The sequence below is a fragment of the Gymnogyps californianus genome, chromosome Z (assembly GCF_018139145.2).
Source record: "Gymnogyps californianus isolate 813 chromosome Z, ASM1813914v2, whole genome shotgun sequence".
Taxonomy (NCBI): domain Eukaryota; kingdom Metazoa; phylum Chordata; class Aves; order Accipitriformes; family Cathartidae; genus Gymnogyps; species Gymnogyps californianus.
This window is the reverse complement of record NC_059500.1, coordinates 60,183,050-60,195,165: the sequence shown is the minus strand read 5'-3', so window position 1 is coordinate 60,195,165 and position 12,116 is coordinate 60,183,050.

Here is a 12,116-nt window from a genome sequence, read left to right as displayed (position 1 = left end):
CAAAGAACTGTTTTTCCATATGAACAGGAAAATATATGGGATGTTACAGGTTTTGGATCATTACTCTGCAATGTTACTCCTTCTAAATTAGATGGAAAAGAACATAAATATATTTATAGTTATGATTAAACAGATAGGGGAGGTAGCATATAGCAATCATATCTTCAAGACTAGTTCATTACTGAGGAGAGTCTGTGGCTCTTCAAAGAAGCAGACTGTTTATTTTCCCCAAAGACCAAAGGTGCTAGTGGACTGTAACCAGATCTGGCGGGTAGGCTGAGTTCTGGGGGTGATTTCTTAAGAGGAGAATGGATGAAGGCATTTCCTAAGAAGAGCAGATGAAGGCACCTGCATTCTGCCTGAGCCATAGGTAAGGCAAACAAAGATCAGAGATTGTAATTCCCTGAAAGAATTTGATTAATTAGCAGCAACTTGCTTTTAGCTAGTGTGTAGCACAGGTCTCTAGCAAGTCCCATCATGCTATCATTGCAAGCAGAAGCCTGATAAACTCCTTAGCGTGATGGTTGTGTTACATCCAGCATCTCAGCAGCCTGCTTCAGCTACCTTTGTACCCAGCTGGAGGAAAGGCATGTCATGCCACCAAGTAAATTACAAGCAAACACTTACTTTGATAAATGCCAGAGGCTGGCATCTACCAGGAGCACAGCATAACTCCTGCCTGAGGTATGTCGTAAGAACTGGAAGAGGGAAGAAAAGGAGTTGTCCCCATCAAAGTCTGTGTCTTGCCTTGACATGGGATTAAAACAGGGCTGAGAGGCATGAACTGGAAATTTTTCCCAACTGTGTTGGTATAAATGCAGTTGTAGAAAATATCTGCAACCATTCCTATAAAATGTATTATAATATTGTTGGAACTATGATTTTATTGCATTTCTCCCTAGAATAATTACAGCAGAACTAGTGTGCAACGTCCTTATGAAAGAAAAAATGTCTTACATATACAGCCTGCACCCACCTCCACAAATACAGGTCCTTCTTACTCTCTCTCCTTGGAACTTAGGCTGTTTTTCTGGCTTAAAATTTACTGTCGCTAAACAAGACTTCAGCAAAAGCTTCAGTGGCCACCTCGAGTCCTCAGCAAGTGCTTCTGCAGGCGCATGAAACAAGATCAGAGCCTATCTACACAGCAAGCTGGGGGATGTAGATGAAAGATGAAAAATAAGAACCAAAAGTTTTTATTATCTTGCTGGGAGACTAGGAAAGATCATGAATTGCCTGAGGCCCTGCTGCCAGCTCTCAGCCTATGGCAGAGACAACATAGGTGTCTGTCTGCGCACTGTGATCCTGGACAGAAGGGTAGTACAGAAAGACTCATACAATTTATGTGAAACCAAAAATGAAAGACAAATTTTAGTCAGGAGAGAAAACCTGATCTCTGTCTGACTTCAAAGACATTAAGGGCTTCTTATTTAAAGATCAGATTGTTTGGGGAACTAATTACTCCCCCTTATAGGACAGACTGAGAGAAATATATTTGATCCTACAGGAAGCTTTCAAAGAACAAGGACAGCTGAGGAAAAGGATCAAGGAATAACTCTTACTGGTGTGGAACAAGAGCAAAGGTAAGCAGGGGAAGAAGGATGATCCAGAGGGCAGGTGGATGCCTAGGGAAGCAGCAGGAAATGCAGAAAGCAGGATGGAGATGTATGCAGGGGTTCACAGAGTTTGGGGGAAAAAAACCACCTTGCTCTATGGCACAGCTACCAAAGAAGGAAAAAAGCAGCAGCATCTGCAGGGTCTGTCAGCTATTAACTGCCATATTTGTGATTACAATACCTGATCAACAACCCATTTGATTGCAGCTGGATTGGGAAACCAGCTGCCGTTGCTGCCAGCTGAGATAAGCAGCAGTATTCAAGTGGAGACATGTGGCTGAGTACTGGTGAGGTGTGTTCTGAGGCCAGTGGGCAACTGCTGGCTGTTGATAGGAAACCCGCAAAATGAGAAGTGTTGCTGCTCAGATATCATCATAGCTGGCACACAGGGAGTTCCCTTCTGTGCTGAGAAGCAGTGCAGTGTGAACCACGATCCAGCAGAACATCAAAACATCTCAGGGAAGAGGGTGTTGCTTTAGGCTCTGTGCAGTATGCTGTCAAATAGCAAACTGAAGTTTAGGAGGAATGATTAAATCCAGAATTGCCTTAGCTAACACCTGAGACCGTTTCCAGTTGGAGTTTCACCTCTCTGTAGAGGTTTTCATCCTACATGTCCAAGTACCTGATGAAGGAACTTAGTGTAATTCATATACTTGAATTACATGGAGACTGATTCCTAGGTTTTTAAGCTCCATCTCAAGTTGTCTGCTTAACTACACTGCATGTAACTAGAATTATCAGCTCAACAGCAGTAAGGAAAATTCCAGGTAAAGTAAGGTGCTGAACTAAACAAATCACTGACCTGAGCATGGAAGACAGTTGCTAGTTCAGGACAAAAGCACTGACTGTGCAATATCAAATGGTTTTTACACTCTGCTTTGCAAGTACTGCTGGGTACACTGCCAGCTTGGAAGGCCTTACCCCACAGCAGGCTTCTGCTCAACTACATGGGTCTGTCACTTGGGTCGCTGAAGTAATTGATAGCTGTACTAGGTTAGCATTCGTCCACATACAGGATGACAAAAGGTAATGATACACACTCTACCAGTGTTTATCACAAGTGCCTGCTGATGGTAGCGAAATAGCAATATACTTTTCCCCTTCAGTTTTTTCCGGGGGGGCGGGAGAAGGAGAAGGGAGCAGGAAAGAGTAATTTATGATTTAGCTGAAAGTTCAGGATTAGGGCATGGTTTTTACTTCCTGAATTGTGTATTGAGTTGGGTACTGGAATCAACATTATGCAATATAGAATAGAGAATGGAGAACTTGGTTCATTCTTCAAAGCAAGGAACTTTATTGTACTTGCAATTAACTGCTGGCACAATCCCTCCGTTTTGACAGCTAAGTCCCTTACTGTGGACTGCATAAAAGGAAAGCATTAGAAAAAATATGAGTCGTCTTGCATTAACAGGAGATGACTGAGGGAAAGAGAAATTTTTAGGAATGTTAATAATTTATGTGTGACATGAAGTGAGGAAGAACACTTTGTATTCCATCCGTTTCTGCCTGAACAATTCGCACGTTGTCATCCTGCTCCCTGCTAAAATGAATGCTAAGCATTTCTAATGGCCAATAAACTTCATTGCATTTTTCAGTGCATTTTTTAAATCCAGTTTTTACTTACATCAAGAAGTCATGTTGTATTTCTTTCCCAGAAAAAATCCCAATGGTTTTCACCAAGAGAACACCCCAAATCCTGTTTAACTACTGTTACTACAAAGAAAACAAAGCTAAGGAATGTATGTTGCTGATGAATTGTATTAATAAATCACCAAGAAATTGTAACGCTATGACTTGCTGATGTGATGCATCATTCATGCTGCTTCTGCAATTCTGCATTAAGAACTACATGGAGCAGACAAGGAATGGTGAGAAGCTAACAGTACTGGGCTACTAAAGGTTTATTAACTTCTTCAACAGAAATAAAAATGAGTTAAATATTTGGAAGTAGGACTAGAAAGAGCTGTGTTGACTTAGAAGTATGATAAGCAAGTTGTATTTTGTTGCTGGCCTTGTTTTATAATTGAAGATCAATTTAAAATACCATAGCATGAAAAACAAAGCATTTGAAAGTTTCAAGTATACTTTCTATTAGCTAGCTTTTGAAAGTTTCTTGAAGAGAAGCTGGGTAAATTATATTTGCCAAAATATCTTTTTAATAAGAGATAGTGAGAAAAGCAGGTGAAAGCAATACAAATATGAAACTTAAAATTAGGTCTTCTTTTGGTCAATATACCTTTGGACTTTGAAAACTTAAAACCTTCTTCTTTTTTAGGCAATGAGCAACTTTGGTTGATAGTTCTAGTGGAAAATCTAAAAGTGTTTCAAAATACTTCGTCTTTGAGTATTAAAAAAAAAAAAAAATACTCACTTCAGCTCAAGCCACTTACAGTTAGAGCACAAAAACCCCCAAGCATGTAGAAAGGCTTATGTCTGCACTGCGGTAAAGGTGGTATTTAAAAGGAAACTAGCTAAGGACCTTATATCTGGACCTCAAAGGTATTTTGATGCTTAACTAGCATTGCCTCTGTCCAGAGACAAAGACGTTGATGTGGATTTGCCCTGTGTAAACAAAGTAATTCGTAAGTCATGCTGCTAGATGGATTCAGTTATCTCCATGCATGTTACAAAGGGTGTCTCTTTTGATTTTGATCAGGGGAAAGAAGATGTGCAAATACTAAAGTCAGCTGTACTAAGGATAGAAGCTTAAATAACCTACTTGGCATAGGCTTTGTGCCTTAGTTACATATGCGGAGTTTGCTGCAACTCCCAGTTTAGATGACTTAGGCCAGATACCCAGAGCTGTAAGTACTTTACACTGATAGAGGTGATGGGAATTTATGTAAGTATCTGCAATGCAGGATTTCTGTCAAGATGTATAGCCAGATTCATCCACTTAGCCACATAGGTCCTGTAGATTCAATCCCCAAGGAGTTGTTCATGGCAACTGAATTTGATGTAGCTGTTTTTTAATTATCTATGGACAGGCAGGAAGATCAAGCTAATTTTGGACGTTACCTCAGAATTGACTAAGCCAGGGACTCAAGCCATTCATTGTTACTCATTCAGTTGAGAAGTTAAATACGATACAAAGTGTGCTAGATGGTGTCTAGTTGTACTCTCTCCAACAGCAATGGGATACTTGCCAATGACTTCAGTGGGTGGGGACTGGACTCTGAACCTCCATTCTCCAGCTCCAATTTCTGCAGTTGCATTTATGAGCTCTACCTACAAATGAACAAGTCAGGTTGTCATTGACAACTCTTTTTTCCAAATAATGGAGATTATATACTTTCTATCCACCATTCCTATTAATTTGCAAAGGGAAGATAAATGTAGCACGCCTTGCAGATAATGGGAGTTGTCTTGCCTTTACAAACAAGGTTTCAGGCACTGGAAGCATCCAGAACTACAAAGAGGTATTTGTTGTAGAACAGCTTAACCATTCTGGAAGCAACTGCTTCTGATAGCTGGTGCTACACAGGGCAACTATACTGCTACAAAAATCATTGCAGTTGGGAGGCCCAGTGCTTGGTGTTGAGGGAACTTCTCGCCTTCTGCATCAATTTGCTATTGTGTTAGTGAGATCAGTAATAGCTCAGTGATGGAAGACCTTTTAAAAGCCTAGACATATTGACTTTCAAAAGTTACTCCAGCAAAGGTAGAAATCAGTTCATAAAATGAAGTGAAAGAAGTTCTGCTTTTGGAGCTTGCTATTCACTGATGCAAACACTTCGAAGTAGTCTGATCCAGAAGAACGGAGACATGTTAAACAGGAGGCCACAGTTGTACCTTCTGGCTTTTACGGCATATAAGACAAAAATGATTACTAGTACAGTGGCTATTACAGAAGATGTGAAACTTCCTCACTGATTTATGTTCTGTCAAAACATGCCTATTCAACGAAAGCAAAATACTTCATTTGGAGTTCATTATGTTTGTTTTCTACTGTAACAACAGGACTTTGTATTAAGCATCCTGTTTTCTATTTAGGAAAAAAAATCCAAATTATAATGAAGAATTGTGATAACACTGAAATTAACACAGTGATAAAAGCAACATTTTGGGGTTTAAGAATTCACTCCACAAGAAATTTTATGTGTTTTGTCTTATTTCATTCTACAGTCTGATTCCCACCCCTCTTGATGATCTGTGCTTCTGGCCTCTGGCCATCTTATTTTTATTGGGGATGTTTCCAAACTCAATTAGAGAGTCAGCACATAAAAAGCCATCTTCTCATTGGTTGGTTAGTACACCTTGTCTTGTCATATGTTTCTTTAGTAAACAAAACTCCATAAACTTATGGTTGCCCTGTTGCAGAAAGGAATAGGCAATAGTCCACTTTTTGCTTTGAAATTCTACTTCTACATTAATTTTATTTTTTAGTGCCAGTAAAGCATAGACATTTTTCAAACAAACCTTTTAAATAGGAGCAGCCTTTTTTATAAGTAGTATTTATAGCATCTATTTAAACCTATTGAAGCCCCATTCTTCCACTTGACAAGCTCGATGGATTCACACATTCTACATGCCCTGAAAGCTGAACATATTTTGTGGCAGCCTTCTGCTACAGACTGAAAATGGAAACTCCTGGTGATGGCATCAAAGCCAGAAGAAAAAAATCTAAACATAGAAGTATCTACTTAAGAAACAGTAGGAAATCTGAGGCAGAAATAGGTCAGCAGTAGACGGAGCTGTACAGTGCCCTGCAGTGGGAGCTGAGATCTGGTGTCCTTCCATTGCTGCAGAAACGTAAGGAAGGCCCTACATTCTTTGAAGGTGTGATAAGGTGCATTGAACAATTGAGATTAGAGCAAACATCTGCTTCTAATAAAAATCCACCCCTCTGTGCACAAAGCCTGAGTGAACAGGCATGGGATTTACTTCTTCCTGTACACCCTGAAACCTGCCTGGCACGCGACCTACACAGTGGGGCACGTGTACAGCTCACCACCCTCGCAGATCCAGAGGCTTCATTTTGCCTTACCTATGCCCTGCAACAGGATCGCAAAGACCTGATACAGTAGAATCTATAATAATGTTTAGAAAAGCAAACGGAATTGAGTAGACTGGTCATTCGACATTTCTGACTTAAACTAGCTGACTTAAATTAAAACAAACAGACAAAAAAACCCCAAATAAAAAACCCAGCCTTGGCACAAATTTGGGACAAAAAAGTTGTCCTCTATCAGAAAAAGAGAGGCTTTCTCTTTGTCCAATCTATAGTGCATTAAAAAAATCTACTTATCACTCAGTGATTATTATATCTGCACTTTGACGTCTTTTTTTCATTTCCAAAGCCATAAACTGGCTTATATGGCTGAAGTAGTTGTGGGACAGCAATTTGCAAATGAGGAATATAGCAGTTCCTAAATGACAGTTCCTGTTCCACTGTTGGAAGATTGGCATAGATTTAAGTGAAGATGCTTGATTGGGATTGGATACGTTAATTTCTTTCAGTTCTCTTCTACTAAAATACTTTTAAAACTGGACATAGGGCAATGAAAGTAACATATGACTCTTTTCCCATCAGAAAGCTTGTAAAACTCTTTGGGAAAAGTTGAAGACTACTGTAGGAATTTTCTCACCTATGCGGCTCCAGGAACGTCTGCCAATGGGATTCCAAATGGTGTTTGCTAAAACGCAGAGCAATGCATGCTGTGAACAGAGAAAGTTTTACACGAGTGGCTTATTCATGTATACTAGTGGGTGGATCAACAGTTTAAAGAAGTCAAAAAGAGACGGTAAGGGGTATATATCTGTGCATGCCTACAGTTAGTGTTCGCAAATACCCTTCTAAGTATTTCAGATGAGAGTATCTTAATTTATTTATAAACCTCACATACTCTGAAATTTTATTAGTCTGCATTCCACTCCCAGGAACAAGTTCCAAAGAGCTCCAGGAGTACAGAAAAACATAAAGGAGACTGCTGTTTTGGGACGGACTATAGAGGCTATAAAGTCATGCCACTGAATGAGGGGTAATATCCTCTGGAAGAGGAAACAGTGTCAAGTACAGGAGAGAGCTGTTCGCTTTGCAATTAGAGGCATAATGCAGCAAAACGTGTATGAGAGAAAGGTGAAGGCCTACGCAATCATTAAAGCTAGGGTCTGAATATGAGAGATACAAGTCGCAAAAGTCAGGTAGTAAAAATGAATGCTAAAAATTTAGGAAATGGCATTTGCGGTCACTCTTAGTATGGAGCGAGACTGATGCCAGTAAGAACCTAAACATTCTGGCTGTTGCCTCTCTCACCTGCATGCTGAAATCCACCTAACAATTCCAGGACAAAACATGACATTTTTCTTGTACCTTCAAGACATACTGGAAATATAAAAGAAAAAAAGAATTATCTACAGTCTCTCCTCTGCCACTTTTCCACGCCTGACTTTCTCTCTGAGCCAACTGTATAATTTCCCTACCTGCGTTTACTTCTCAGTATATAGTCCAAGGAGTAGAACGGTAGAATTCCTTACCCAACAAAGAAAAAATAACTGCTGCTCATTTTGCTCAGCTCAAACTTTCAGGCTACAGCATTATCTTCTTTTTCATATTTGAAGAGCGGTGACAAGGATGTTGTAACTGCTGCTTGAAAGAACAATCTATAGACCCATACCTACCTTTCTTCAGGAGCTATGTCACATTTATCTCAGAATGTCATTCTTCCATACCTTACTACAAAAGTTTCACTCTGAAACTGTCCTGAAGCCATTAATAGCCACCTGTGAGTCAAAGAACTTGAATTCAAGAAATCTGGACAGTAACTATTGATCTAGGATACCTGCCATTTCAAAAGTTGTCTATAAGAAACCTGGCACTCAGCACTATGTGGAAAGGCTATGCACACTGAAATGCCACTGAGACTTCAGTGTTCCTATAGCCATCATATGGAGCAACAGCACTGGAAAGAGGAGGAGTAGCCTTTGCTCTCTAAGAGCATGTCTGCCTGCAGAATGCTGCCTGGTTTGTGTCTACCACATGTATTAAGCATCCAGTAAATTTGGCAGGATTTACGATAACTTATCTTGGCATTTGGTGACTTCAAGACAAATTCATGTTAGTTTGTTGTCTCTTCCGAATAGCTGTCAGTTCTTGGATACAGTTCCATCTTTTGTAGATACTTTGCAAGAGGATGCCTATATTCCGTAAGTGAAAGGTAGACTAAACAAACTGAAATGAGTCTCTTATCTTGGAAATGATACGCCCAGCATAGAATTCAGATCTGTTGTACAGTTCCATGTTACAGTACAAACTAGTCTTGAATTTACGTAGCTGCAAATATGTCAAACATCAATTCATCAATCACCTATCTCTGGCAAGGGAGAGCAAAAGAGACCTGAATTAGGATTTGCACTGGAGAAAGAAGAAACTGTATCTCCACATCAAGGGATGAATTTGTTGGCAATGGAATAATATTGATCCAAGCAGAGACAGGGACCATTTTCTTTCCAACTGCATTTTACTTGGACTAGTGAATTTCTGAATGAAAATTAGATAGGACTTTAATTTTAATTAATTGTAATTTTGCTTTTCCATCAAAGAAAACTCTATGATCACTGGGAAGTTGCCTGCAACAATACAATCAATAAAAATGAGATAGGAAAGGCATCTCAAGAGATTATCTAGTCCAATACTTTGCTTCAAAGCAGGAGAAACATGCTTTCATTGTTCATGTCAGATGTTTGTATTCCATGTTCAGTGAAATGCACAGTGGGATAAGACTTTAGAGAGAATGGCAGAAAGAAATACTCTTCTCAGATGCTGTCTACGAACTGAATTACAGGATGCACTCCACTACAAATTCCACTTTTTGGAGATGACTACGTAGTGAAAGATGAAGCTTATGTCTTAATGCTAATTGTCCTGCAGTACTTCTTTGGTCCATTTCTTTCCCACTTAAAATTATTCTTTACTAAAGATGAGGCCCAGTTTCTCCACTTCTTTGCACTTTTCTGAGCAAAGATTATGTGATATTCACTATACAGATGGCTACAGAAGTTGAAAGACAGAAAAAACAGGCCTTGAAGATTTAAGTTCAAAGGGGAAGAAGAAAGTCCCAAGGCCCTTTTTTGTGAATCTATTTGTGGGGAGAAGGACAGGAAGGAAATGTGCACTTTATTCCTTTCATCCCTTTCATTCAGAAGACAAACAGCTGTGTTAGCTATTGCTACATCCAGCTTGACAGCAGCATGCTTCGTTGGTTGGCGTGCTACTACCTCTAGGAAAACTTTAGTCACTGTCTGCTATTTTGGGTCTTCTGGTCCTTCTCCCTGAAGAAGAAGTAGGTTTCCTTCAATGTCTTCCACACCCTACATTGTTTAAGCCCTACAGTTTCATTAATATTAAAAAAAAAAAAAAAAAAAGGTACCAAGTCTTCTGAAACTCGTCTCTCTGGCATTGTCTCTTTTAAGTTAGCCACACACGTGCAAAGATCTAAAACCAGTATAAACAATTGTGTTGCCTTTAATCAGAAAGCTAGTACTCATCTGAGTTGTGCTCCCACAGAATCTAAACAAAAGTTGCACTCAATTCTTCTTCTTCATGAGTGATTATATATGTCCTTAATTGTTTATACATCCGAAGCGCAACAAACATGTTTATGGCTCACTAGCCCAAATGCAGTACTATAACAGTCAGATAGCTCACCTCTTACTATAAGGTTTACCTCTAATTAGAAAACCAACTGTGTCATGATAAGTCCCCCCTTGTCATATGACTGGACTGGCAGAGAACTTGCTGAGCTGTCTGTTTTTTGGAAATACAATACTTTGCATGAACTTTATTTCACCTGTGTTAACATTACTGGTGTCAAATAATTGGCAAATGAACTAATAAGGCACAATTGACTGAGTACCTTAAAAAATACCAAGAATATTGAACTAAGGTTAACAATAAATATCTATAAAAACTAAAAATTATATGTTCTGCCTCCCTTTTCTCATCAAATTCAGAAAGAAGGCATGGTAAGAGTTGTGTTTAGACAGAGAAGAGGTTTGTGACATTTTCCATTGAAATATAAATACTAAGCAAAATCAGTCAGGCAAATGGGAATTTATTGCATGTTACACATTTAGAGTGATACTATTTGAAGAACTGCTGCTACTCCCCGTAAGTAAGAGTGAAACCTCACTACTTCTCTACTACTTGGTGAAGCAGTGATAAAACTTTCAATGTGACACCTGATGCATGTCCAGCTAACACATTTGTAGTTGCACATCTATATATAGCAGCCTATTAGCAGTTTAACACTATTCCAAATTACTATGAGTCTCAATGAAGCTGTTTATTTTCAGTCTATGACTGAATAATTGGTATAGAAGTCAATGGAACCAGTTTAGACTTGCTGAGAGCCTGGCCCACAATTTCTTAGTCTTAGCTATTCTGGTAAGAAATCTATTCTCACCAATAAGTAGACTGAAAAAAAAACCCTTACATCACACAGTGACTATATTTAATCAGAAGCACAAATAAAGTAACTTCCCAGCCAAAGATGCATCGTTAATGACATAATGACAGATTAAAGACAAGGATATCACAAAATGTTTTTAAATAATCCAGTCGCCTAATATGGACCAAGCATATTTTCTTCCTGCCAATTTTTGTGCAGAGGTAAGTGGGTAATTATTGACAGCCCATGCCAATATTAATTTCAAAAACTGTCTTCGCTTCTGCAATGCAAAGCCTCACCAAACAGTACCAGATCTTTGGAAAACAGGGTAATAAGAGCACACTAAGAGGATGAAAAAATTCTCTTCACAAAAATGTGTAGGAGTAACTGTTTACCTCAGCAGCTCTATGTTGCTGGGAGTAGACAAACCCAGAGACCACCTTTTTAAAGGGATTTGTAGCTTGCCTTTCTTTGAACAAATGTAATTCACACCTTATCTGTCCATCTGTAGGATAACGCCCAAAGCTGATCTGTGCTTGATGTGCAAATGCTAGGTCTATCATTGGCATGCACAAGTGATATGCAGGGACCCATTTGCACTTACATATGTAGAAGATGACATTTGAAAAACTGGCTCCTAGAATCATTCCTTCTGTGAATGTTATGCAGCCATCTGTACAAAAGTAGCAACCAAATACTTTGCCATCAGCAGAGTGTTGGCCTTTCAGATATGACTGGTTGAGAGGGTTTTTTTGTCCGAACTTCATTTCAACAGAAAACTGTTTTTTCAACTAATACAATTTTTCAACAATGTTAAATATGCTGTTGGTTTTCAGCTGAACCCTTCCTTTTCTCACCATTGCCAAATCTGATTGATCCAATAGATGCTAAGCTTGTTCATGCCCTGGGACTTCAGTTTTCTTTCCTAGCAGCTCAGTGAGAGAAGTGTGATCTCTTGAGGGACTGTAGCTTATGAAAAGAAACATTACCTAAGATAACACCATAGCTTTGGGGGGGGGGGGGGGGAATCAAGGTTCTTTTTCTCATGCCACTTCCAAAAGCATTTAAAAAATCCAACAAGGAAAGACTTTTTTTTCCAGTCCATTCCAGT